Source organism: Littorina saxatilis, linkage group LG2 (assembly GCF_037325665.1).
Source record: "Littorina saxatilis isolate snail1 linkage group LG2, US_GU_Lsax_2.0, whole genome shotgun sequence".
NCBI classification, from domain to species: Eukaryota; Metazoa; Mollusca; class Gastropoda; order Littorinimorpha; family Littorinidae; genus Littorina; species Littorina saxatilis.
In genome coordinates, this window is record NC_090246.1 from 72890710 (window position 1) to 72914394 (window position 23685).

The 23685-nt window shown below is 40.6% G+C and overlaps 1 protein-coding gene and 1 long non-coding RNA gene across 2 annotated transcripts in view; one reads left to right on the plus strand and one right to left on the minus strand.

Annotated features, from left to right (window-relative positions):
• Positions 1–23685, minus strand: part of LOC138954040 (protocadherin Fat 4-like) — a 124227-nt gene that overhangs the window by 34661 nt on the left and 65881 nt on the right. The window lies entirely within an intron of this gene.
• On the plus strand, positions 9389–15660 carry LOC138959673 (uncharacterized). Its single transcript, XR_011453771.1, has 3 exons — positions 9389–9510; positions 14355–15000; positions 15526–15660. It is a non-coding gene; the product is annotated as an uncharacterized lncRNA (long non-coding RNA).

Here is a 23685-nt window from a genome sequence, read left to right on the forward strand (position 1 = left end):
GTATTTTTGTTGTAAATACTTATTAAATGGTTGTCTATTTAAAGCGTTAAGTCAAGATGCTGTACATGTTTTATCAGAGTATGGTGTGCAGTGTGATGGTGTTTGCATCAGTGTGTTGGGGAGGGAATGCCACTGCAAGGGACACTGGCAGGCTGAACAGGCTGATAAAGAAAGCGAGTTCTACTGTCGGCCAGAGCCTTGACACCCTTGAAGTCCTTGTTGAAAGAAGGCTTGCCAGTAAGTCCAGAGCTATTCTGTTCGACCTAGGGCATCCCCTCCACGACGCACTGATGGATCTCCGCATCACACGGAACGCTCGGTTTCTCATGCCTAGGTGTCGAACGGAGCGTTTTCGGCGTTCTTTTGTTCCTGCAGCTGTGAGATATTTTAACAGCAACCGAGCCATTGTCCTGGCCACAGACTATCAGTGATGCCTTTTAAATGTACCTCTTAGTGATAGATTTAATATGATTTGATGACTGTTTGACCTTTGATCATAACTAGTGCTGTGATAATGAGCTTTAGCACTGTTGTGATGGTGTTGACACTATACTTGCCCAATTGAGTCTAACTACCTGATGGCTAATCTACTGTGATACCTGTGATAACTGATGATGATTACTGTGATTGGTTTTATGTGTTTGGTTGGTCTCTTCTTTTGGTAGTGCAATAGCGTTAATTATGGATTGTTGTTATCATCATTTACATAAAAACTTATCTGTTAATCCAAACAATGATATAATTACTGTGATGTTCTTAACTACACTTTAACATGGAATGTATGTATGTATGTATGTATGTATGTATGTATGTATGTATGTATGTATGTATGTATGTATGTATGTATGTATGTATGTAGGTAGGTATGTATGCATGTGTGTTGGTGTGTCGGTGTGTCAAGTGTGCAAGTAAAAAGGGTATTGTAGTTGTACATATATTACTTTAGATATTTTTTTGTTATCATGGGTTTTATAAATTTTCTTCTCTTCTTCTTTTATAATTATTAATTAATGACCTATATGTGCTGATGACCAATTTAATTTCCTTTGTTGGATCAATAAAATGTTATGAGTTATGAGTTATGAGTTGATTTTATATCTTTTTTGTATTTATGACAATCTTTATCAAACCATTTTTTATTCGCTTTTTTCCTATTCTTTTGTATTTTAATATTTCTGTTGAGGCTTATATCTGCAGCTGATTTATAATCCCTGTCATTTCGTTGACCATCAAATTTATTTCATTAGAAGGCAGTGATTCGTTTATACTATTGTTGTTTTATTTTTTCCAAATCCTTTATCCATGGTAGATTAGTTGCTTTTATGAATTTTACTTCTGATAAATCATCCCATCTGTATTCTGTTTTTGTTTCATTGTCACTTGGTAATGAATTTAAAGAATTGGAATTTTCAGACAAGATTTTGCTTTTCTTCATGTGTGTGTGTGTGTGTGTGTGTGTGTGTGTGTGTGTGTGTGTGTGTGTGTGTGTGTGTGTGTGTCGTCACCAGAAAAAAAGACAAGAACTAATGTGACACATGTATGCTATGTGTGATATTAACTGTATCATTGTATTGACTCAGCTTGAGTCAAATATACAGTCATTTGTATAAGTCGCTTTAAAAAAAATATATACATGCTGTAAATATTGTTTGAAATGCTACTGGTTTTCTTAAATTACAATACTTACTGTAACTTTGTATGATGTTGTTCATGTCTGAATTTATGGGTCTTTTGCTTCATGATGACGAAAGTTGGTGCATTGTGCACATAGGCTTGAACGAATTTTGTAATATCATTGTTAAATGATATAAAGACATCTCTGCAAATTCATATAAACTCATCTTAAATGCGTTGTGTTAGCAGGTAAGTTAGGTGAAAATATCCACTATCTTCTGTGGAAGTCTTCAATATATTCTACCGTGTGAATTTGAGGCACAGGTTCCTCCATAATGTCAGCGGTTTTTTTCAATTGGTGAAAGAGCAAAAGAGAGAGAGATAGAGAGAGAGAGAGAGAGAGAGAGAGAGAGAGAGAGAGAGATAGAGAGAGAGAGAGAGAGAGAGAGAGAGAGAGAGAGAGAGAGAGAGAGAGAGAGTGTTGATGTTGATGTGTTTATTTTAGTGATGAAATAAAACAAGTTTATGGATTGTCAAACATCTTTTATTATTATCTGAGTGTATGTTTGTTTGGATGCCTTTTTTACAATTTACTTTGAAGGATTGGTAATTGCATCCCTATGAAGAAGAAAAAAAAAGAAACAAAAACAGTCGATCCTATGCAATGTTCTAAGCAACGCGAAGAAAAATGTCACTCCGACAAAACAGTTACATAACAAACATTTCAACACTGCTTAGGCAAAAAAAAAATAGTCTGTTTACGGTAACATAGGCAAAAAAAAAATAGGGTCGGTAGGTCGGGATTTAAAAAAAAAATTTTTTCTTTTTTAAAAAACAACAACATATTTTTCAGTTATTTTGCCCAAAAACAGACTTTTAATTTTTTTTTAATATTTTTTTTTTCTAAATGCCAAAAAAAAGTCTGGGGTCGCGCGAAAAAATAGGGTCGGTCGGGATACCGTAAACAGACTATTTTTTTTGTTGGCCTTATGATATTAAACAAACAAACTGTAAACACTTCAAAAATACATTAAAATTAATCCTTCTGTACAGTACGTGAACACATCTCAATTTTCTGTTGAAATGTTTTATTTCAACAGAGATTTGATGTGTGGCTTAAATTTCCTATTCCCAGTATTCTAGCACAGTATTCAGTGTAAGGGAGATAAGAGATGGTAACTGCCCTGTTTGTTTTCTTTTCAATCTCGACTAGTCTCCCTTACTCAATTTATGCGAAACTATTGCGTGACTATTTTGACATTCTCTATTATACTGTTCAAAAAAAGAAACGCATAGTTGCTACTTGCCAAATTTGTTTTATTTTTCGAAAAAATTAACAGAAAATCCAATATTTAGATTATTTGTTTGAAATTTGGTATGGACACAGTTGAATGCACACACAGTTCATTTGCATCTTCAAATCAATCAGTCAATCAATACGATTGGGTGCCGAGGCTGTCAAGTCAGTAGGGGGTGTGACTGCCTTGAGCAGCAACAACTGCCCGGCACCTTCTGGGCATGGACTGGATCAGATGCCGGATATCTTGCTGTGGGATGGTGTCCCACTCCTCCTGAAGTGCCTGCAATAGATCGCGGTGATTTGCCGGCGCTTCTTCTCGCCTGCGCACACGTCTGTCCAATTCATCCCAGAGGTGTTCTATCGGGTTCATGTCTGGCGACATGGATGGCCAGGGAAGCACCTGGACATGGTGGTCGGTGAGGAACTGGGTGGTGAGTCGTGCTGTGTGCGGGCGAGCGTTGTCCTGCTGGAATATGGCATCCTGGTCAGCCAGAAGAGGAAGGGCGTGTGGGCCAGAATTTCCTCCACGTATCGCTGGGCAGTTATGCGCCCTTGGACGTGTACCAGGGTGCTCCTTCCAGCGGTATTGATCGCCCCCCACACCATGACGCCTCCACCACCATGAACGGGTGCCTCATCCACACAGTTGGGCGCGTAACGTTCGTTTACTCTCCGGTAGACCCTCCTCCGACCATCATGTCGCTGGAGCAGGAAGTAGGACTCGTCGCTGAACCACACGTGTCTCCAGTGATTCCGGACGGTGCAGCGAAGGTGCTGGTTGCCCCACTGCACTCGGTTCTGGCGATGGCGGCGGGTGAGGACAGCTCCTCTGTGAGGTCTGCGAGCTCTCAAACCAGCTTCATGCAGGCGGTTCCGCACGGTCTGGTCCGATAATCGGTGTGGCCCGGGGAGAGCCTGGACAGAAGATGAGGCCGACAGGAAACGATTCCGGAGGTGGCGGAGCCGTATGAAGCGGTCGTGAGCAGCAGTTGTCGCCCTTGGTCTTCCCGCTCGTGGCAAGTCAGCAACGGAGCCAGTGGCTTGAAACCTGACCCACAGTCTACTGATGGTGCTCTGGGACACGTGGAAGTGCCTGGCGATTGCACTTTGACTTTGGCCTGCTTGTAAACGACCCAATGCAATTTGGCGGTCTTCTCTGCTCAATCGGGCCATCTTTCGTCGCTGAATTGTCGTCTGATTTCTTTGTGGCGAACAATCCGCTTTTATGGGTTTTGGAAGACATGGTGAGAGCTCAATATTCCCCGAGTTTCACGAGATTACACTGAAGCATGACGAATGGTCATGCCAAATGAGCAATTTTGACATTGTAGCCACTGATAACGCATGCGTCACGTGCAGAGCTCACTTGTGGCAATGGACGAAAGGTCGACGACCAGATAAACATTTTCTGCAGTTTGGTGGATATCCTTGTAGCCATATAACTAAATTAACCAAATATTACAAGCTATGCGTTTCTTTTTTTGAACAGTATAATATCTTGTTTTATTACGCAGTCTAAATTCCACAATGCAGATACTGTAAAGTACTATACATAAGTATAGAAAGCATCTTCTTGCAGCCATTTAATTAAAATAATAGGACATACAGAGCTAGCTGAAACGAACCGGTGTTTGGCGTCAGTAACAGCCATTTTAATATTGGGAAAACTGCGTCCTAATCTTGCCTTCGGCATTTGAGGGGACTCGCTGTTTTAAATCAGGGCAGCCTGTATGGGTTTCCCCCCATAATGTTCTTGGTTCTAAACTGACATTGTTGCAAGATCTGTTGTTTTGGTCTTTTTCTCTTGGCGTTTAAATAAATTTACTAAAAGCTTTTGATTGTGTTTTACACTCATTTTTAAAGTCTGCCTCTTGTCGTTCTCACCCCAAAACATTCTCTTTTCGAAATTTAAACTCGATTATTGTTTGTTTTACATTTGGCGCCCAATGTGGGGCAAGAGATAGCATATTTGGCGATTTGAAAGATAAAAAAAAGGAAGAAGAGATTATGAAGATGGGCTTGTTAGAAAGTTGTTAAAAGTGAATTGAATAAATAAACAGCTACATTTTTACACCCCCGGTATAGGGGTGTGTATAGGTTTCACTCGATGTGTTTGTTTGTGTGTTTGTGTGTTTGTTTGTGTGTTTGTGTTCGCATATAGATCTCAAGAATGAACGGACCGATCGTCACCAAACTTGGTGAACAGGTTCTATACATTCCTGAGACGGTCCTTACAAAAATTGGGACCAGTCAAACACACGGTTAGGGAGTTATTGGTGGATTAAGATTCTACAAGGACTTATAGAGAAACATATTCATGGTCAAAGGGAAATAACCTTCTCAGTTGGTGGCAGTGAGAATGGGTGCAATGAGAATGGTTATTTCCCTTTGACCAACGGGGGTGTTTTTCCTACCTGCGAGGAATTTCTTGTTTATTTTATTTTTAAATTTTAAATTTTGGTGGGTAAATTGCAACAATGTCAGAGGAGCCGAGAGCAGCCGAGGTGGCGACACTGACTGAGGGGCTAGCTCAGCTCGAAGAGCGACTGAAGCAGCAAGAGGCGTCAGCTCAGACGAATGCTGCAAACTTAACCTCGTACTACGAGGACCTGTTGGTCAAGGAAAAGGAGGCCCGGCTACAGGATGCAGGGGACGTCGCCTCTGAAGGTCGGCTTCCTGGTCGTCACCACACAGGGAGTTCCACACAGCCTCCCCCACAGCCGTGACGGTACACGTGCGCGCTCCCAAGCTTGGGGTCTTCAGCGGTCTGAAGCCCTCTGGTGGTCAAGAGCTGCCTTTCTTAGAGTGGAAGGAAAAGGTAGAGGCGTACCTGCAGGAGAGTCCAGACGAACGGGACTGTTTAAGTCGGGTGCGCGGTAGCGGTCTCTACTTTGGACGCAATCCATGGCAACGTCGCATCTGTGGACCATCTGTACTCTGATTTTGTTCGAATGACTCCAACACGAGAAGAGGGATTGGGAGACTTTTTCTCCCATCTGTGGGAACACTTCAACAGACTGAATGGGACCTCCCTCTATTCTGACGAAGAGGTGAGTCAGAAGGTCTATCACCAGTTCTTGACCACAACCACAGCATTCCATCCGCTGATCGCTCTGGAGTTACGAAACAGGCACGGATCACCCGGAATCGCAACACCTAACCTGGCGGATGTTTTGCGACATGTCCGCGAACGTCAAATGGACACCCCTGACGTAAAGAAGACAGGCGAAAGCAGAGAGGCCAAGGCCTCTCAGGTCCAGGCAACAGCTCCTGTCCTAGACTACGACAAGCTTGCTGGGATGGTGGCAGAGAAGCTGAAGGCCCAAACACCTCGACCATCAGTCACTTGCTACAACTGTGGGCAGGAGGGGCATTTGTCGAGAAACTGCCAGCAGCAACGACAGACATTACGATGCTATCGTTGTAACGATACAGGCCACACCGCCCGTTCCTGCCGCAGCTTTCCTCAAACCGGCTCTTCCCCTAACCAGCCAACCCAGTATCGACCCAACCAGGGTCCTAGGGTCCTTTAAACGAGTAGAGGTCGGCGATGACGGGTCGGCGATGACGGGCCCCCGCTGATGAGAATGCCCAGCGCCTTTCCGACGCCATTCGCATTTTGGAAGCTAGGTCTGATCGAAACTTTGTTAAACTGAGGATCCCTCTGTCATTAACCCTCAAGCCCGGAGAGCGGATGGAGCTTAGAGGCCCTGTACCTAGCTCGAATGTAAGTGTTTTTCCTCGTTCTGCCGAGTTCCTCCCATCCGGACTAATCGTGCAGTCAGTTCAACTGTGTGACTCCTCCCTCAGGTGCATGATAGAGAACAGCTCTCGTCACAGTCTTTGCCTAGACCACACAGTGGTGCTGGCTGAGGTCACTCCTCCGACGAACCCCTGGATTTTCAAGCCCTCGTTGGACCGTGCACTGAGGAGAGGATAACAATTGGCGGCATGGGGACTATCGCCCTCATTGATACGGGCTCTCAGCTATAAATTTGTTGCGAAACCTTTTTTAAACTACACATGTGTGGCGAACTGAAGCAGATACCGGACGATTTCCGTATTTTGGGTGCGGGTGATCAAGAAGTACCCTACCTCGGATACATCAAGGCCAGCGTGAGTTTACCTTCCGAGATTGTCGGTGTTAGTGACTCTGTGGAAACCCTTTTTTTTAGTGTGCCCCGACACCAGGTACAACAAACGTGTGCCCATTCTAATAGGTACAAACACCTTAGAGCTACTGTACAACAAGTGTAAGCTTAAAGCTGGCGTAAACTTTGCCCACGTACTCACCATGAAGACTGAGGTTGCTTTTGCCTATTCGGACATGTTGGGTGACCAGGATGGCTGTATTGGTTCCGCCACACTCATGGGTAACCCTTTCTCCAGGTGAAGTTGTTTCTGTAGTGTGTATGGCTAGGGTACCCATTCCAAGGACCCGAGACTCAGTCATGCTAACAGAGAGTAAGACGCTGAAGAAAGAGTTGAGTGTGTTTGCCAGCAAGATCCCAACCAGCTGTCTTCCTCGTGTGTCTGTGTGTGTCAGAAACGACTCCGAAAGTGATATCACAATCAAACGCGCTGAAAAGGTGGCTGATATTTTTGTCTTCAACACACAGTATGACATCAGTGACCCCCAAAACGTCATTTCTCGTGACCAAGTCGATAGTGAGCCTCAAAGCAAAAGTGAGGATGCAAACACGGGTGAATGTAGTTATATTCAGTTTAAGTTCGGTGACACAGCTCCCCCCGAGTGGTGCGAACGATTCAATCGGAGGCTTCAAGGATATTCAGATGTTTTTGTGAAACATAGTTTTGACAAGGGCAAGACCCGTGAACCCTAAAGATTTTAGGCGTCATATTCAGGGCCTTCTTGAGGCCAAGGTCATACGTCCTTCCAATTCCCCTTTTGCTTCTGGCGTTGTTCTCTGCCGAAAGAAAAATGGAGATTTGAGGGTTACGTGCGACTATCGGCTGATTAACGCGCGTACCGTTAAGGACAGCTATTGTGTCCCAAAGATCGATGACTTATTTTTGACACTAAGTGGTTCAAAATGGTACAGTTCTTGTGATCTTTGCAAAGCATATTTTCAGCTCCCCATTTCTGAGAGATCCAAAAAAGTCACAGCTTTTGCTACACCTTTTGGTGTTTATGAATGGAACAGGTTAAGTCAGGGCCTTTGTAACGCCCCTGCGGCTTTTCAACGTGTCATGGAAGGCTGCTTTTGTGACATGAACCTTACTGAGTTGATCATTTTTCTGGATGATTTATTAATCCATGGAACCACGTTACAGGAACTCGAAGAAAGAACAGTCAAGGTTTTAGAGAGATTGAGAAAGTTCAAATTAAAACTGGACCCCTCAAAGTGTACTTTTGGGGCGACTGAGGTGAAACATTTAGGTCACATAATTTCGGAAAACTCAATACTCCCAGATCCAGATAAAACCTCCGCTTTTACTACTTGGCCAAAGCCCACGACAATAAAAGAAGTCAAGTCCTTTGTCGGTTTCTGTAACGTGTATCGAAAGTTCATAGACCAATATCATACCATGGCCAAACCGTTAAATGAGCTCACTGTAGGTTATGTCACGGCTAAATGTCGTTCTCGTTCCCGCCAGAACGGGGCTACACTGTCTCTCTCATCAGACATAACACATCTTTGGAATGAATGTCATGATAAAGCTTTTGATGATTTAAAATGTGCTCTAACCAGTGATTTGATGTTGGGAACTGCAGACAAAGAGAAAACATTTTACTTACATTTTACTTACATGTGGATGCAAGTGGTGTGACTCAAAGGGAGAGATGCGGGTGATTGCGTATGCCAGTAGAGGGTTAAATAAGTCGGAACAACATTACCCGGCGCACAAAAGAGAGTTCCTAGCTTTGAAATGGGCAATGTCTGATAAGTTTAGAGACTTTCTTTTGGGCTCAAAATCTGTGGTGGTGACAGATAACAACCGTCTTTGCTATGTGTTAAACAAGAAGAGCAAACGCTCGATCGAGTCACTTTCGCAGTTCTGAATATTATATGAGGCATCAGATGGACAGGAAGAAATTGCTATTCACAACACAATGAGTCACGTTCACATAAAATTTGAGCCCGGTCACTTTTATAGTTTCCGAGAAAAGCCCAACGTTAAGTTGTGTGTTGCCGAACAGAAAAGGCTAGTTATCTCCCTTGTTTTTCTGATAACGTTCGTAAAAGGCTACAGATGTAAATACTTTGATGTAAAGAATAATCCTACAAAGTTTCAATCACATCCGATGAACTTTGTCAAAGATATAAAATGTCTAATTTTTCCTTTGACGCTGACCTGTGACCTTGAAAAAGGTCAAAGGTCAACGAAACCATCGTTAAAGTGTAGAGGTCATTGGAGGTCACGACTAAACAAAATATGAGCCCGATCGCTTTGATAGTTTCCGAGAAAAGATATAAAATGTCTAATTTTTCCTTTGACGCTGACCTGTGACCTTGAAAAAGGTCAAAGGTCAACGAAACCATCGTTAAAGTGTAGAGGTCATTGGAGGTCACGACTAAACAAAATATGAGCCCGATCGCTTTGATAGTTTCCGAGAAAAGTCCAACGTTAAGGTGGTGTCTACGGACGGCCGGCCGGACGGCCGGCCGGACGGCCGGCCGGCCGGACGGCCGGCCGGACAGACTAACACTGACCGATTACATAGAGTCACTTTTTCTCAAGTGACTCAAAAATGCTAAACTTGACGCAACTTGTCATAGGTGGTTGGCATCTCTTTCTCTTTTTGATTTTGAATTGAGATACAAGAGAGGGTCGACACATACAGATGCTGATGCTTTGTCGAGGCGTCCGCATGAAAAACTAGCTGATGATGAGGAATTTAAACGTACAATGGAGAAGGTTTCTTTTTTGGTGGAGAAGGCAAGACAATTTGATGGGTTCACCTCTGTAACCAATGATTCTGTCAAGGCCATTGTTCTCTCTCAGTCGGCAAACTGCCATTTCCCCGGGATAAATAAGCTCTTGGTTGAGGATGATTGTTTGCCCGCTGTTGAACAAATACTAAAAGAGCCGTCTCTGATACCCGATGATGTCTTAGAGCCTAAAGATGACTTAATGAATGAGGTTGTTTCTGAAGGAAATTGGCGTGAGCTTCAATTGGCTGATAAAAACCTTAGATGCGTAATTCTGTGTCTAGAAAAAGGAAAAAAGTTGTCTGCGGATCAGCTTGTAAATCCCGAGTTAAAAGGGTTTTCGAGGGAATGGAGGCATTTGGTCATGAGAGACGGGGTTTTGAAAAGGCAAACTAATTATGGGGGTTCAGAACAGTTTCAGTTAGTGGTTCTAGAAAGCTACAGACAAATAGCTTTGAAGGGTGTGCGTGATGATCTTTTCCACACCCATTTTGATGATGCAATTCTTCATTTGCGTCAACGTTTTTTTTGGCCCTACATGGCAAAGCATCTTGAAGAGAAGATAAAGAAGTGTATGAGATGTATAAACAAGTCGCGTAAGGCGAAAATACAACATTTAGTCAAGTAGCTGTCGAACTCACAGAATGAAACTGAACGCAATGCCATTTTTCAGCAAGACCGTATACTCGTAGCATCGTCAGTCCACCGCTCATGGCAAAGGCAGTGAAATTGACAAGAAGAGCGGGGTAGTAGTTGCGCTAAGAAGGATAGCACGCTTTTCTGTACCTCTCTTTGTTTTAACTTTCTGAGCGTGTTTTTAATCCAAATATATCATATCTATATGTTTTTGGAATCAGGAACCGACAAGGAATAAGATGAAAGTGTTTTTAAATTGATTTCGACAATTTAATTTTGATAATAATTTTTATATATTTAATTTTCAGAGCTTGTTTTTAATCCGAATATAACATATTTATATGTTTTTGGAATCAGAAAATGATGGAGAATAAGATGAACGTAAATTTGGATCGTTTTATACATTTTTATTTTTTTTTTACAATTTTCCGATTTTTAATGACCAAAGTCATTAATTAATTTTTAAGCCACCAAGCTGAAATGCAATACCGAAGTCCGACCAAAATTTCAATCAATTTGGTTGAAAAATGAGAGCGTGACAGTGCCGCCTCAACTTTCACGAAAAGCCGGATATGACGTCATCAAAGACATTTATCAAAAAAATGAAAAAAACGTCTGGGGATTTCATACCCAGGAACTCTCATGTCAAATTTCATAAAGATCGGTCCAGTAGTTTAGTCTGAATCGCTCTACACACACACACACAGACACACACACGCACATACACCACGACCCTCGTCTCGATTCCCCCCTCGATGTTAAAACATTTAGTCATAACTTGACTAAATGTAAAAAGGGGGCAAAATGCCAAAAGGCACCGATGAATTCCATAATCACTACGTACCCTCTAGAATTGCTCTCCATCGATTACCTTACTATTGAGGTCAAAGGTGTGAAGCAAGACATACTGATGGTGTTGGATCATTTCACCAAGTTTGCTTTTGCTTTTTTGACAAAAGATCAGACTGCTAAGACTGTCGCAAGCACTCTGTGGAAGAACTTCTTCATGATTTACGGTTTTCCAACTAGAATTTTGTCGGATCAGGGGCGAGACTTCGAGTCTAAATTGATTAAAGAGCTATGTAACGTAGCCGGTATAACCAAATGTCGTACCACTCCATACAGGCCCAGCGGCAATCCAGTTGAGAGAACAAACCGGAGTTTGATTGGAATGCTCAGAGGGTTAGAAAATGAACAGAAGAGTGACTGGCGCAAGAGTTTGCCAGCAGTGGTACATGCGTACACCTGTTGCATCAGTCAAGCTACTGGCTTCAGTCCTTATTTTCTTTTCTTTGGCCGACATCCCAGGCTGCCGATAGACGTAGCATTTGGGATCGACATTGGAAAAACGCAAAAGGTGCCGACCAGTCAATATGTCAAACAGTTAAAGTCACAGCTTGAGAAAGCGTACAAAAAAGCTAGTGAAAACATGGAGAAGAGTAGAGATAGAAACAAAAGACGATATGATGTTGCGGCTTTTGCTGCCGAGTTGTGCAGTGGTGACAGGGTTCTAGTTCGAAAACTTGGGCCGAGGTTAAACTCCAAAGTTTCTGATAGATGGGAAGATGAGGTCTATGTGGTTATATCCAAGTCAGGTGAGCTTCCCGTTTACTCGGTCCAGAATGAATCCCGTAAAGGCCCATTGAGGACTTTACACCGCAATTATCTTTTACCTATAGGTGTTTTGGATATGGAAAATAACCAAGAAGGGTCTGTGACCACGCCTAATACAGGGAAGGATAGAGTGAAACAGCAAGTAGAGGACACTAGTGAGAAAATTGAATCTGAATCTGAAAATGAACAATATTTGGATGTGGATGTATGGCCTGCCAGTCCAGATAGGGGTCATATTGAAAGCCTAAGTCATGAGTCGATGTTTGGCTCTGAGAGTGAGAGTGAGTCGCAGATAAGTGAGGCCGGCGCAATCGATGGGTCTCTGTCAAGGGATGGGGATGTTTCCAATGAGAGTGAGCGTGATGAAGGGCGTGCCACGGATGGGTTATCTGGTGATGTGGGTAGTGCTTCTGGGGTGAGTTCTGAAGCTAATGACACGTCAGAAGAGGATTCTGAAGTAGAGATGCCCAGGGTGGTACCGCGACGGTCTGCTAGAAACCGTAGACCTGTTCAACGGCTAAATTTACAGCACAGAGTTCACTGTGCTAACCAGTTGGTTGTTGATTCCTCAACTTTGCAAGGGCTGCAACGTCAGGTTCTCACCTTGTACGTTGTACTCTCCGTTTTTGTGCTCTTGTCTTTAGTGTTGTTGTGGGCCACTCTCCAACACTAAGTTTTTTTGTGGCTGTCTAAAATGAGAACTGTAAAATCGCTGGAGTTAGCCGTGTTCTCATTGCAATATAAATCATATTGTTAAAAAACGGGAAAGCTAAACTTCAAGGGAGTCCATAATGACCAAGCGACGACCAGTGTTTTTTATGAGTGTTCGTCCTGATTTTTATTACAAACAGTGTGTTGGATATAAAGTCAAGTATTACCATTTCATGTTTACAAACGTGCTTTTTTTTTGTCTGTTAAAAGTATATTACTGGTAACAACGCGCCTAAACCTTTTGTAACTTTGTAAAATTGTGTGTGTATTGCTATTACTGTATCGGTCTGATGCGCCACATAATGTCTGTCCATCAGTTAGTACACATATTGTTGTTTTGGTTTTGTGTAAAAATGTTCCTATTTTGTAATTTTGAACATTTTTATTCTTTGGAGGGGTGAAGAATGTACACATCTCAATTTTCTGTTGAATGTTTTATTTCAACAGAGATTTGATGTGTGGCTCAAATTTCCTATTCCCAGTATTCTAGTACAGTATTCAGTGTAAGGGAGATAAGAGATGGTAACTGCCCCGTTTGTTTTCTTTTAATCTTGACTAGTCTCCCTTACTCAATTTATGCGAAACTATTGCGTGACTATTTTTGATATTTCTATTAATATCTTGTTTTATTACACAGTCTAAATTCCACAATGCAGATACTGTAAATTACTATACATCAGTATAGAAAACATCTTCTTGTAGCCATTTAATTAAAATATAGGACATGCGGAGCTAGCTGAAGCGAACCGGTGTTTGGCGTCACTAACGGCCATTTTAATATTGGGAGAACTGCGCCCTAATCTCGCCTTCGGCATTTGAGGGGACTCGCTGTCTTAAATCAGGTAACTCATTGTTTTTTTGTGTCAGAAAGATAATATATATGTTGATAATTATTATGCATTATCTCTTTTTAAGTCGACATAAGTGCATAGCATGAATATCGTGTTTTAAAATTCTGCGTGAATGCAAAGGCACGCCACCGGTTTTTGCGCGTACATGCCGCCATTGTTTTATACAATTTCTTCAGATAGATCGACTCTTTGCAAGAAATTTAGTACTAATACAGTAATTTTGATTCAAACTAAGCACTATTAAGCCTCCATGTCGTCATGCTGACAAGGGATGCTTAATTTAACAAGTTCAATTAAAGATAACTGGTGCAGATGTAGCCCTCTGGGTCCGGCGGACCTAAAATGCATTCATGAAATTATCTAACTAATTTACTGTTTCTGTAGATTCTTTGGATTTATTCGAAATGGGATGTGCACCGTATTGTATAATAATTTACATGATCTCAGTGTATTTGGTATTAGATCCATGATATAGACGTCACCGGCTAGATCTATGCATATTGCCGCAGGAACACATGCGCAAATGTTTTGTTATACTTGTAGGTTAAACTATTAATGACCCTGATTCGGCCTTTTTGGCCCGCTGACCATATAAAACAAAGTTTAACTAACCAACACACATACACACATTGGATTTAATTAATGATGTTTTGTTATTTGTACACACATTGATTTAGATTATTGTGTGTAATACAGAGTTTTCACCATCTAGCGGATTGATATCTCCGTTAGGCCAAAAAAAAAAAAATTGTCTGTTTAGGGTAACCCGACCGACCCTATCGATTTGGCGCCGACCCAAAAACTTTTTTTTTATTAAAAAAAGAAAAGAAAAAAAAAGAGGTAAAAATGCTAAAAAGAGACATTTGGCGTTTCATTAGGAACGAAAGTGAGCGTCGCGCGCCATACTGGAAGTAACCAAGCATTAAGATTAGCCTCCCTTGTCATCACAGAAGTGAAAAAAAATGGCTACGCATCGCGAAATCAGTGCGGCGAGTGCCAAAGCCGGCACCTGTTATGCAATTGTTTTTCAAAAGTGTGACCATCTTGAACAAACGAAATTAATAAGTAGATACCCAACATCAACAACACTTCACTACATCTACGAAGACATTCATTCCGACCTTCTTAAGGGTTACGAGGTTCAGTGTTTGGGATCGGAATCTCTTTCTGGTGAGAACGGCTTTGAACTGGACTGGGGCCTTTCGCTTGGCGAGTTAAAATCCTTCAATATCAAGTCACTTCACTTCAAGTGCAGCCAAATTGTCGATGCTGATGTGGAAGCGACCGAAATGCCATCAGTTTCACAACCGGCAAACGCTTTTCAAGTGCTGATGGGCTCTGCAAAAGCACGATCGCTACCCAAACCGAAAGCAGAAAGGTCAGTGAGTTTTCCAATTTTATTTTTAACTTTCACTTTCTCACATTAAACGTAGAATTTGTATTAATTAGACATTATGACTGAAAGACATAGACATTATTTATTCATTCAAACAAACATGCACAGATGACAAGGCTACCAATTTTAATAGAAACCAAGCATTTTTTGTTTTGTTTTGTTGTTGTTGTAAACATCGAGTTGCTTCCTTTCAGTGCAGAAAATAAAGGAACACTCACCTACACCAACAAAAAGGGACAAATCAACCACAAAAATGTATAACAGTCATCATTTCATCCCCATGAAAAAATAATATACAGCACTGTTCCACCACACTGTACAAGTACATTAAAGTAACATATATATGTTTTAAAAAAATGCCACAACAATTAACTGACAACTTTCCATACACTCTGCAACAAGGTCCAATTTGTAGAGTACTCTCTCTCTCTCTCTCTCTCTCTCTCTCTCTCTCTCTCTCTCTCTCTCTCTCGTTTTAAATAGATTCTTTTTGAATTTGAATTGCAGCTGTGGGAAGACCTCTGGACTGAATCGGAAGGACGAGCTGTATGATGATGTCCTGAACTACCTGGCAGCAAAGGGAGCAGATTTTCCACAAGTTACAGCTGACCAAGAAGGAGCTGAATGTTCAGCCAACATAGCATTTACAACAAAAACAAAACAAAAAACCCTACCTACCTACCGACCCTACTTTTTTTGGTCATGTTACCCTAAACAGACAATTTTTTTTTTTTGGCCTTATTGTTTACGTTATGCAATCTGATACAATCTCGTAATAATATTCATTTTGGTTGTGCATTGAGCGCACAGTGAATATCTTCTGGGATTATTGCACCCTCAATTATTTCTTGTTCAATGTGTATTATAATACTGGTAGGATTTTCGGTGGTTTTTCGATTCCTGTCACCAAACCGCGCGGATTTGTGCCTTCTCCTTCGGTTGCTATGCCAACGTGACCCAGGAAATCGATTCCGCTAGGTCCCGACTTCCAATTTTGTCCACGAACAAAGTTTGAAGAGGTTTGTCTCGCAAATTTGAGCAGACAAGAGTGAACTTTGACCTGAACTTTGACATCGCGGCGAAAGAGATCTGTGATTGGTTCTTCTTCTAAACACTACATTAAACACTACGCGACCGCACCTCAGACGAACCTAGCTGTGTGTTTTATTTCTCTACCCCAGACGAACCTAAAATAATAAGAAGATAGATAGATCTGTTTATCTGTTAATGGAACTCCAAAATATTCCATAGATTTGTTTACTTAATTTTTAAAAGATAAGTTCGAAACATTATCACCTGATAAGTCGCCGTATAACCTTATAGGTTCCAGCGACTAAATATTTTCCCCCGGTTCAACCATAGACATGTACGTCATCATGATCTCCCCTTAATTTGACCGTTATTTTGGCTGTCTTAGTGAAATGGTAAGATATATCTCTATGTTTTTTACATGTAAGTGTTCGGAAAAAATACAGTTATAGCAGCTATGTACAAAAATAAGCAGCATATGCTCTTTTCGCCAAAGTAAAGTCCTTTTTTCTTCTGGTTTCTTATATGTGTCACAGCACACCGCAAGCTTTTAGGCGAATAGCAAGTGAGTGGTATATATATATCATCAATTTTATAGTAGATAACGGTGTAAATTACTTACCATGTTCATGTCCGTTATACGTTTTCCATATTCCACATGTGTCATTTAATTGTGCATTGCTTGATGCCATGTATGTGTGTGTTTGTGTACATGACTTTAATTAAGCATGGATGGATGTGTGCACTCGATTGTGTGTGTGAACCATGTATATATTTTCTGTTGTCAATTACATATGTTATACTATGCGTTTGAATCATTAAGTATTTTAGACGTCATACTTTTTTTCGTATCTTCACGATGGCTTTTTACCCGTTTAAATTTTAATGCTTCCAACTTTCAAAGCGCTGCACGGCTGGGAAGAGATGCGCACTTTTATCACTGTTGTTCATGTAGACGTAATCATGGATTCATGCAAACGTCATACCTGCTGTATTTTATTTTGTTTGTTTGTATAGTCGCGTGCGGTCGCGCAGTCTTTTTGGTCAGTTCCGATTACCTCCCATTGATGCGAAAACCTATATGACTGTTTTTTGTTATTTTTCTCTCTGTTAATTCACCAGTGGCTATGTAACATGTGTTATACCTTATAGGTTCCAGCGACTAAATATTTTCCCCCGGTGCAACCATAGACATGTACGTCATCATGATCTCCCCTTAATTTGACCGTTATTTTGGCTGTCTTAGTGAAATGGTAAGATATATCTCTATGTTTTTTACATGTAAGTGTTCGGAAAAAATACAGTTATAGCAGCTATGTACAAAAATAAGCAGCATATGCTCTTTTCGCCAAAGTAAAGTCCTTTTTTCTTCTGGTTTCTTATATGTGTCACAGCACACCGCAAGCTTTTAGGCGAATAGCAAGTGAGTGGTATATATATATCATCAATTTTATAGTAGGTAACGGTGTAAATTACTTGCCATGTTCATGTCCATTATACGTTTTCCATATTCCATATGTGTCATTTAATTGTGTGTTGCTTGATGCCATGTATGTATGTGTGTGTGTGTGTACATGACTTTAAATAAGCATGGATGGATGTGTGCACTCGATTGTGTGTGTGAACCATGTATATATTTTCTGTTGACAATGTTGTCAATTACATATGTTATACTATGCGTTTGAATCATTAAGTATTTTAGACGTCATACTTTTTTTCGTATCTTCACGATGGCTTTTTACCCGTTTAAATTTTAATGCTTCCAACTTTCAAAGCGCTGCACGGCTGGGAAGAGATGCGCACTTTTATCACTGTTGTTCATGTAGACGTAATCATGGATTCATGCAAACGTCATACCTGCTGTATTTTATTTTGTTTGTTTGTATAGTCGCGTGCGGTCGCGCAGTCTTTTTGGTCAGTTCCGATTACCTCCCATTGATGCGAAAACCTATATGACTGTTTTTTGTTATTTTTCTCTCTGTTAATTCACCAGTGGCTATGTAACATGTGTTACAGAATTGCACCGGTGTAAGGGTTAACATTTTATTTTTCACCAAGAGAATATAATTCATTATATGCGGGATAATGTGCGGGGGGGGGGGGGGGGGGGGAGGGGTGCAAACAACATTTTCACAAGCACATAACCAACAAAATGACATCGCATGCGCAGCACACAAAGTGCGTAGCACGGGTACCACTAGTGTGTAATATTGTTGCGTTATTAATTGCCCTTTATATTTGGGGACAGTCATCCAAGCTAGCTTAGTCAAGTCAGATACTATAAGATAAATTGGCGACTTGATCGGTGGTCATATCATTTACTATTATGATGTATGCATCCACTTAAGAAAGTGGCTCTTTGAGTGGGAGATATGTTGAATACAGAGGTGGCTCAATTTTAACTATGTAATTTTGAGGAGGAGAAGAAAACTTAGTGTATTTGATCATAACATAACATGATCACCTTCTAAGACTTATGTAGTCAGTGAGTCCTCGAGGCACTTTGTGTGGTTGTGGCTGACTAGTTAGTAAACCTGTTTCCAAGGTTTACAGGTTTTCTCATAAACTGCTTTAATCATAACTTGTTTGATTTTGTACGGAGCAAAAAATGATTATTACCCCGAAGAGATAAATGTGTACGTTTGAACTGATATTTTCAAACATATTGCAGCCACTTCTGTTTTCATAAGTTACATATAAATCATATGTAAGACATGCCCTTGATTGATATCTATGTTTATGTTTTCAGGGCAGCCTGTATGGGTTTCCCCCCATAATGTTCTTGGTTCTAAACTGACATTGTTGCAAGATCTGTTGTTTTGGTCTTTTTCTCTTGGCGTTTAAATAAATTTACTAAAAACTTTTGATTGTGTTTTACACTTCTTCTTCTTCTTCTTCTTCTTTCACTAGATGGAGATTGTTTTACACTCATTTTTAAAGTCTGCCTCTTGCCGTTCTCACCCCAAAACATTCTCTTTTCGAAATTTAAACTCGATTATTGTCTGTTTTACATACGGACCACAGACGATCAAAAGCAAATTGCTTATCAGGAAAACTGAACACGTCCCGCACGAACCATGGCCCATGCGAAGCGCTCGCAGACTGAAATTGGAGACGGCCTGTAAATTAGCCAGTGAGCATAGGGAAGCTGGGTGTTGACAACTAATGATAACAGACTTGGAGGAAGAGTGGCTGTAGCACATAGCAGACATTCTTTAAAAACTGGGGCTTTAACTCTTACCAGTTCGCTCCCTTGCCCATCGTAAGCAAGCTTACGATGCCCCCCCTGTAGTTTTCCACTGACCAATTATCTAATTATAATTTTTTTTTTTTTTTTTTTTTTTACATTGGATGGGTCGGACAGTGGATAAACTCATATTTAAGACACACTTTATGACTGAAACAAGCTGGGTTTTTGTTATAAGTTAGTTATAGAAATGCATTATTAGGCCAAAAAAAAAAAAAAGTCTGTTAACGGTAACATAGGCCAAAAAAATAGGGTCGGTAGGTCGGGACTTTTTTTTTACTTTTTTTTTTATTTCCCCAAAACATATTTTTAAGTTATTTTGCCAAAAAACAAAGCCCCTTTTTGTTTTTTGTTTTTCAAATTTTTTTTTTTTCAAAATTTTTTTTTTTCAAATTTTTTTTTTTCAAATTTTTTTTTATTTTTATTTTTTTATTTTTTTTTTACCAAATGCCAAACAAAAGTCTAGGGTCGCGCGAAAAAATAGCATCAGTCAGGATACCGTAAACAGAATATTTTTTTGGGGGGGGCCTTAGGCATGAAACGTCCAACTTTGAAATTTGGGTGGGGGTATTCAGGTGACAATAACTTTTTTGTTTATCAGCAAAACTCTATAAAACTTTGCTATGTTATGTAAAATGAATGCCCAAACAGACTAGTTAGCAGCATATCTAAAATAAACTGAACACAAAAAAAATTTCTTCTTTGTGTTTGTCACGTGTTCCAAAAAATGGGCGTACAAATTTCAACAAAAATCATGTTGTCACCCCCATAAAATTTTTACCTTTAAAGATAGCACAATTCTCTTTGCAAATATGAAAAGCTTATTCATTTTCCTTTCATTTGATATATAACTTTCTATATTTCATTTAGAATATGACCCCAGATAGCCACTCGGCAAGTAGGCACCAACAGCACTGTAAAATATGCCCTAAAACCCCCGAACTGGTAAGAGTTAAGGAGAGCTGCACATTCATAGGCTGTTGAGCTGCTGTATGCTGTATTTGGAACATCTGTATCTGCTGTATGCTGTATTTATCTTCTGGAGCATCTTTGTCTTCGGGAGCATCTTTAACATCTGGTGTTCTCGTGTTCTGGTGTTTTGCTGTTGCTGTTGCTGTTGCTGTTCTACCTATTAGACGTCTAACCAGTTCTGGTAATCTACGGGGAGGACCTTCAGCGGCGGAGTGAGGCGCCTGATATCTCCACTATTCCCTGCTTCGTTCCACGCCGACCGGCACTACTATCAACGGAGCAGTTGTGGAGATAGACTATTTACGGGTCGCTCACTCCGTGGCAAAACGCTAAGTGTACCATGCTTTTGCGCCTTTCACCACCAAGTCATCTTTCGCATTTATGATTATGTTTGAGTGGTAACAACGTGGGCCATGGGGAGTGTGACACCAGCATTAACCAGCGCTTTTGGCAGAACAGCTAGCTTACCTGATCTTTACACGAGTTCAGCGTGTTATCATTTAATAAACTTTAACTGGCACTTTTGTCAGTTACTTTCTTTACGTCTTAGACGTAAAACAACGTTTGAAGTGAAGTATTGAGGGAGGTGGCGAGATCGTATATAAACAGGCGTCTGAAACTTATACTTTCGTTGATTCTATCTTTTTTGTGTGACTGCGAGAGTGGATCGTGGTGTGGATAGTCAGTTAGCAGTAATTGACCGTTCATAATCATCTTCTGTGATCTATGAAACGTGACACAGATATACACGCAAATATAAAAAATGCTCCAATGTTACTCGTGTTGCGACGGCTTGAAGGTTTGTGTGTAGGCTGACCTCACTACTAAAAAGACTTGTGTTCATTAAAAGAGCAACTCTACCAGACGTGTTATTGTTGTCTGAGTGGCTTCGGAAATGATTAACAAGTCGGGATAGGCGAAATTACTGCATTTAGTCAAGCTATCGAGCTCACGGAATGAAACTGAACGCACTGTATTTTTTCACCAAGACAGTACAGCTTCGTCAATCCCCGCGAGAAGGAAATCGCTCACCTCCCACGTGCAAAACGCAGTGAAATTAACACGCCAGAATAGCGCGGTAGCGTATTGTGCTAAGCAGGAAAGCGCGCTTTTCTGTATTCTTGTTAACTTTCTGAGCTTGTTTTGAATACAACCTATCATATCTATATGTTTTTAGAATCAGGAAATGATAAAGAATAAAATGAAATCCTTTTTGGATCGATTTCTTAAATTTTAATCGTAAGACTAATTAATCGATTTTCGTTAATCCCCCCGCGGGTTAGGGGGAAGAATTTACCCGATGCTCCCCAGCATGTCGTAAGAGGCGACTAACGGATTATGTCACACGCTTTCCTTCTTTGCCACTACTAAAGCAAACGTGTGCAAGATTGTATGTTACACGATGTGGAGCATGTGCAAGAACGGATTCAAACTCGAAATCGTCCCTCCAAAACCCCCAAAATGCACACACGACTTTTATTTCTCCTGCTGTTATCGTTTCTTCTCTTTTAGTTTACAAATTCTTCAACGCTCAGAATACTGAAAACGGCATCCCAGACAACAGTACTGTTTCCATACGCGAATTTAGCTGCCCTTGGAAAGTGGCTCGCTCAGGAGGCCTTGTTAGTCTGAATCTAGAAGGACAGAGTTATGAACATAGATGACAAAGATCCCGGAAAGAACAAACATTTTGCGGATGCAGACACAGAAAGACGTCATGAAGATTGCAATGCTTCAAAAGATACAGGCTGTGACGATGACTGTGACGTCATTCACATATACCGAGACGTCATTTATAGTTGTTCGGTCACTTTCGTCAAAAAGTAGATCTCTCCACAATGGCTGCTCCTGTGTTTAGGTTTATCAAGCGTGAGTACGCAAAATGTGTTTGTTCTCTCCTCTGTTGAAGCTGTGAGACATAATCGCCATTACGAGCTAGTCGTGTGACAGAGAGTTTTCTTGCACACTCGACTACTGTCACACGACTAGCTCGTAATAGCTGGTACTGTTTCTCCTTTTACCCTTGTTAAGTGTTTCTTGTATAGAATATAGTCAATTTTTGCAAAGATTTTAGTCAAGCAGTATGTAAGAAATGTTAAGTCCTTTGTACTGGAAACTTGCATTCTCCCAGTAAGGTAATATATTGTACTACGTTGCAAGCCCCATGAGCAAATTTTTGATTAGTGCTTTTGTGAACAAGAAACAATTGACAAGTGGCTCTATCCCATCTCCCCCCTTTCCCCGTCGCGATATAACCTTCGTGGTTGAAAACGACGTTAAACACCAAATAAAGAAAGATTTTCGTTAATTGTGATCACATTTTAAAGGTCCTTGTCTACATTTTTATACCGAAATCGCCATTTGACCATTAAAATACAGTCTATTATCTACAAATATCAACAATACACCCCCTTTCGATCAGGAAAGACGAAGCCAGTGTAGCCGTTTGAAAATTCATTGTAGTATTCCAGCGTAGTACTCATAGTAGGATATCCTTATTTGGAAAATGCCAAGCGCAAAACTCCTCTCAAATCCCGTGCATTTCGTGCGTTTAAAAAAAAGCGTGGACAGCGCTCCAGTGTCAACCTGTTGCGTTTGGGCGTGGCTCTAAGCATAGTGACATGAATTTGATTGGTCAGTCTTTTTAGGCAAAGAACATGTTCTCAGCAAACAGAAAACAAAATATTGGAAGCGTGAGTCACGCTACCCAAAAATAAAATCCTTTTTCACACATATATTTTTTTCTATAACTTTTTTCCCCATGGTCCATTCAGCATCTGACATAACTTTTCAGCGAAATCTAACCATAAGATTATTGAAAAAAAGCAAACATGTAGACGACCACCTTTAAGAGTAAACATGACATATGTATATATTTTTAGATTCAGAATATGATGAAGAATACGATGCAATCAAATTTTTTAAAAAAAAAACGCGGGTTAGGGGGAGTCCCATATTGGTTGGGACGAGAAAGAATTTACCCGATGCTCCCCAGCATGTCGTAAGAGGCGACTAACGGATTCTGTTTCTCCTTTTACCCTTGTTAAGTGTTTCTTGTATAGAATATAGTCAATGTTTGTAAAGATTTTAGTCAAGCAGTATGTAAGAAATGTTAAGTCCTTCGTACTGAAAACTTGCATTCTCCCAGTAAGGTAATATATTGTACTACGTTGCAAGCCCCTGGAGCAAATGTTTGATTAGTGCTTTTGTGAACAAGAAACAATTGACAAGTGGCTCTATCCCATCTCCCCCCTTTCCCCGTCGCGATATAACCTTCGTGGTTGAAAACGACGTTAAACACCAAATAAAGAAAGATTTTCGTTAATTGTGATCACATTTTAAGAGTAAACATGACATATGTATATATTTTTAGATTCAGAATGTGTTGAACAATACGATGCAATCAAATTTTTTAAAAA